Source organism: Erythranthe guttata, chromosome 7, assembly GCF_056151865.1.
Source record: "Erythranthe guttata isolate IM_541 chromosome 7, IM_541, whole genome shotgun sequence".
In the NCBI taxonomy this organism is placed as follows: Eukaryota; Viridiplantae; Streptophyta; class Magnoliopsida; order Lamiales; family Phrymaceae; genus Erythranthe; species Erythranthe guttata.
In genome coordinates, this window is record NC_142539.1 from 11,875,301 (window position 1) to 11,881,612 (window position 6,312).

The window sequence follows — 6,312 nt, forward strand, 5'->3', positions numbered from 1 at the left end:
ATTATAGATAAATATATCATATTTAATATAAAATATAAAATAAGATGCTTAAAACTTGTATTATTTTAAATAAAATTTATGAATATTACTTATTTTTGAATTTTTTTTTATCAATGCCTTGAGATCGTGCCATAAATCCCCCAAATATTAAATGAAATACATTATTAGAATAATTTGAATTAACTTAGAATTTTCTCTGATGATTAAAATATGATATAATTATAATATATATGATTTTAATTAAAAAATAGTAATATAAACTTATTTTTTTGCAATGTTTTGTGAACCTAAATTTTTTTTTGTGAACCCCAAAAGTTTAGTTGGCCCCCCCTACATTTTGATCCTGGTTCCGCCTTTGACCTTGAGGAGGTGTTTGTCTTTGTTCTTGCTGATTTCCTCCCCATCCAAAGTTGGGGTGATCTTTCCATCCCGGATTATATGTGTTGGAGTACGGGTTCCTCTGTTGTCAGTTGGTGTCATTCACGTAATTTAGAAACTCCGTTTCTTCAAGGCACTGGTCAGGACTTTGGACTGCATGGACTTGCTGAGTCTGCAGAGCTGCTACTTGCTTTGATAGCTTTTCTAACTGGGCAATGATGGCGGTGACCCCGTCTAACTCCAAAATTCCTCATGTCTTCGTGACTCTACTATTTGACCTGTCTGAAACCCGCACGTATTTATTTCTAGCGATTCGCTCCAAAAGTACGTACGTTTCGTCATAGGTCAAACTCATAAACATTCCTCCAGCTGTAGAGTCGAGCATCGTCCTCGAGTTATCTTGCAATCCATCATAGAATATTTGCAGCTGGTGCCACTCTTGAAGGCCATGATTCGGACATCTTTGAATTTGTTGTTTGAATCGCTCCCAAGTCTCGAATAACGCTTAGCCGGCTTCTTGTAGGAATTGTATTTCTCTCCGGATTTTTTCAGTTTTAGTGGGAGTTATACGTGTTCATAAAGAGTTGTGCAAGCTGGGCCCATGAAGATATGGAATTGGGTGCATGCACGAGTTTGTAACCATTATCGGGCTGCCCCTTGTAAAGAGTGTTTGAAAAGGCGGAGTTGTAGTGCTTCAGGTGATACCCCGTTCATCTTATGAGAATCACACGTCTCGAGAAAGTTAACCAAGTGGAGATGCGGATCTTCATGAGCTAATCCGCTGAACAACCCATTGTTTTGGAGCATAGTGAGGAGTCCCGCTCGAATTTCAAAATTATTGGCTCCAATGGGGGACTGCTGGATGCTTGATTGAAACCCGTTGAGTGTCGGAACGGTGTACTCAAGCAATGCTCGCTGGCGAGGTTGTGGATTAACGAGCTGGAGGTGCTCCTGCTCGTTGATGATATTTCCTTCCGCATCTAGTATAAATTTCCTTGGTCGTCTCTCCTGCGATTATTTTCTCCTTCCATTGTTGCAAGAACGTCTTGAGCTAACCGTTGATTTCTCCTGTGGCTTGCCTAAAAGTTCACTCGATTTCGGGATCAACAGGTAGCAAGTTCATGTCGTGTCCTCTTCGCATAAAAAGTACCTAAAACAAAAAACAAATAAAATAAATAAATAAATAAAATAAAACGGCTGAAGTAAGAAAAAATGCTCAAATTTGATATTAGAATGAATAGATAATTTAGCCGTAGTCCACGACAACGGCGCCAAAAACTTGTTGGGCTAAATATCTAACACGCAAGTGCACGTATCGCAAACAAGTAGTAATAGTGGACTCGTAAGAGTCGGATGTCGATCCCACAGGGAATACTCAAATTATCTAATCCTAAGTACCAACTTCTAATAATTATGATTTTTATTCAGCCTACGCAAGGTTGTCAATTTAATCAACTAAATAATTAAAATAATTATGAAAGAAAATAAACAATAAAAACGGATCTAGGATTTTATCTTCCCCCTATACAATAATTCATCACCCAATTAACCTCTATCATGCAAGTTACGATTCCTGATTACTAACCCGAGACACTAAATTACTCATAACCCGTTGTCGCATGTATTATGAGTCTATTATTCATAAACGGTTCACTATATGTCTATTCAAACCAATTATGAATAAAACATTAACTAACAAGTCTCGTAAATGGCTACCTAAGGTGATTTCTGTATGTGTACGACACCACATGCAATTGACACATTGATCCGATGAAAACTACTCGAAGGATCTTCTATCCCTGTTCTAATTATTAAAACGATCAGTCGATTGAATTCTAATGCTAACACATAGTAACATAAATTAGCTAGATTCATGCACTAAATAAGATCAAATAGAAGAAATAATCATGGAATTAAACTTGCATAATATTTGAAAACTAGGGTTAAAATCGCCACATAGGGTTATAATAAAATCCTAGATTAAAAAATTAGCTACTCATGTTCTCTACGAAAAACATCATAAAATATTAAAATACATAGATTCAGAAAAGATAGATGAAAGAACAATGATGATGAAGATTCATGAGGTCTTCGTCTTCGATTCTCCGTTCTCTCGCTTCTCTTTGTGCTTGTCTTTGCCCTTAATAGATGCTCCAACTTGGTAGAAATCTGGGTTTCCTTGTGTGATTAGAATTCCAAATTTGCTCTTCAGCATGTTTTCGCACGGCCGCGCGAGAATCAGTAAAAATCTCACACGGCCGTCTCAAATCTCGAAGCTTTTTGCCCAAATTCTGAAGTTGGCACGGCCGTGCTAGAAATAGCCTATTTTTCACACGGCCGTGCCAGACCAATTTTCAGCCTCCGATTGTTTTCTTCAGTTTTTTTGCCTCCTTTTCACCCTTTTTTGCTCGTTGCATCCATGAAACTCCCGAATCTTCAAATTATACCTAAAATACAACAAACCAATAATCAAGCACCATAAAATCGATAAAAGTGTATAAAAATCCTCCTAAGAAGATATATATTGAGAGTAAAATATACACTCAACAGGTTCAGACAAAAAAACTCTTTTACAAAAAAATTCAGACATTGTCCAGAGGTGTGTAAAAGACTAATATATCCCCTCACATTTTATATGCTACAATTTCATCATTTAATTCAAGTTAACCTCAATTTGACTCCGAATTTCACCAATCATTCAATTTTGACCCAAAGCCCAATTTTGAGTATAATTTCTGATACGAACCACGCCAACCACGTGACGAGACCCGATATTAATAATTCGGATTTCAAATCCTGGACCGTCCAAAGAAGGATTCAATGGGGTGGAACCGCGACTCGTTGCCTACACAATCGATTGCGAAAGATCGATTGATAAGTCGGGGTGAACACACGGAATCCACCTATATGTTCGATAAGTTCTTAAGGAACCAAAGAGAATAATCTCAATTTAATCAAAAAAAATCGTCCATTAAAATAAGCCAAATTGTCAACCTATTTATAAGATCTAAAAAGACTCATTTTTCACAAGGAAAAATGACTCTTACCTAAACTATTATAAGGGAACTATTAAATAAGAAAATCCTAACCATAAATAACTCTTAAATAATATAAATATATTAAATCCTAATATAAAAACTTAATTTAATAAAATAAAGACTTCAAACATCAAGTCGACCACACGAACACTCTTCATAACTCGAGTAGACACTTGGTTATGCACGTGTGTTAACTTCAAGCTGTATTTCGGACCTCTTCCAAACCAAATCTCTCTCGAATCAAAACACCAAAGTTTTAGAGCTTTCAGTTGGTTTTCCGTAGAAATTCGAATCACCTTAATTGGACTTCAAATGTGAGGTTAATCAGCCGAATGATGTACTCTACCAGAATCATACGCGACTTTCGGGATGCATGAAATTCGACTTGTCCAACGAATTTCCCTCTTCCTTGTCTTCCAATTCTTCGTGTTGGATTCAGTTAGGATCATATCATACTCTCTCTCTTCAAAAGAATTCGTCCTCGAATTCGATTCCTTGGAATGAGCGTGTAGTATTGGCGAATCCATGAGGCAGAAAGTTCTTCGCTGTATTTGGAACTTTTTGTTTTGTTTTACGAACAATTAATAATGAAATTCCCCATCCAATAAACAATATTAAATTTTCCTTGTTAGCACTCCGACCTAATGTAACACCCCTCGTCTTTAAATTTTCCCAACTTTCTTATGTAAAGTTGATGCATTTTAATTAAGTTTAACTCTTCCAAAATATTACTTGACTACGTGAATTATCGAATATAATGATAAATGAAATCATAAATTATTTGCTAAATATGGATTGATGTATGCACTATACACTTATTAATTAGCTTATACATACATGTATAAGTATTTACTTAAATATATATATATATATATATATATATATATATATATACACACATATATATGTGTGTGTGTCTGCATGTGTGTGAAGGTGTGTGTGTGCATGCGTGTGTGTATATGTGTGCAGCCGTGTGTGTGTATAATTGCATATAGGTTGAGTATAGTTTATATAAACCTATATACTAACCTAGGGTCTAGACCTCAATAATCAGCACCTAAACCGTACTCAACCCCTAACCAAGAGTGGTAAACCAAAAGCCTCTCTTCCTAATTTAAAAAGGGCCAATCTCTCTCTCTCTCTCTCTCGGCTGGTTTTTCTCTCTCTCTCTCCCCCGATTGTTTTTTCTCTCTCTCTTCCTCACCTGGTCTCTCTCCACCCCTCGGCAGCACCACCACCGTGAGCCACCATCAGCCACCCCAAGCTCCAAAAAAATCCTAACATGAGAATTCCCTATCCTATCCTCCTTCTAGAGTTCTCCAAGAACTCTATTTATACGAGGTGCCCTTTCACGGGAGAAATCACATCTCACCTCCTAATACGCTCCATAGCCCTCTCCCTCAAAATAGCTTGGTTAGAAATCGAAGATTGAAGAGGTAAAGAACCTCTCCCGATATTTTCTAATTTCTTTCTTCTTTTCCCCTTTTCTGACCTTTTGATTCTCTTGAAGGTTCAAGAGCATTTTTCTTTTGGCTAGCTTTGTTTCTAACATCAGGTAAGGAATCAAAATCCTTGCTGCAAATGGAGGTATCAAGTATCGAGAAAGGAATTTTCGGAAAATAATCTAAAAGACACTCCTCTTCTTCGTTTCATGTTATTCTTGCATTTTTGTGTATAATTTTGTTGGTTCTTGCATTTTAAATCATTGCATGTATGATCGGACTGCATAATCCGGAGATTCAAGCCTTTTAGAAAAAGGGAGTGACAAAGAAATTTTGAGTTATTAATGAGTTTTTGAAGAAAATCAGATTTTGGTAAAATTAGGGGCATGCATGTGAAGATCTAGTAAGCTAGAGGACTGATCTGCAAATTTCTAAAAGATCGGTTAGATTTAGTTAAATTAATAATTTTTAATTTCTGAAGTTTTTGATTTAATAGATTAATTATTTTGAATGAATAAATGAAGGTTTGGAAGAAAATGGAAATTTTGGGGTAGAAATTGTAATTTTCAGAAACTTGCTGTTCTTCGAATTTTTAAGAATTAAAAAAATAAAGAAAAAACTGAGATTTTATTTAAATTATCTGAAATCTGCCTAATTAATGTGTTGTTGATTTTAGGATGAATAATCGGATTTCCTTTCGAATAAAACATCTTTATGGAAATTAAATTAGATTAGAAACTTCTTTAAGTGTTTTGGTAATACTTCTTGTGTAATGACACTTTGGTAAATTACTTTGGATATACCCATAGATATATATATCCTTTATTAGTTATAATTTTATTATCTTTAATAAATTAAGTCATTATTCAAGCATGCTTATAAAAAGTATACTAAAATACATGTAGATATATATATATATATACACATTCAATTTTTGGGTGTGTATAATTATTTATATGTACATATATATATATAGAGTTCGGTTTATATATATATATATATATATATATATATATATATATATATATATATATATATATATATATATATATATATATATATATATATATGTGTGTGTGCCTGTATGTCATTTTGATATATTTGTATATATATATGTTTAAATATATGAAATGCATAGGCAAGAATATGATATTAACATATTATTAATGCATAATTTGTAGATGCATAATTGTGTGTGTGCGTATGTGCATCAGTGAGTGTGCATGTGTGCATAAGTGAGCTTAGATGTCTAATTGTGTAATTGATATAATGTGTTTGTGTATTTGTTGGTCACTTGATTGATATTTGTGATGTCTCTTGGTGGTTAGATTTATTGATGGTTGTTGTGAATTATTAGTACTTTTGGGTGCCTATGTGAAATTCTCATTACTTCTTTCTTGCCACTTTTGTAATAAATAAAAATAATTTGGGGAGGTTAGTGGAATACTTAGAAA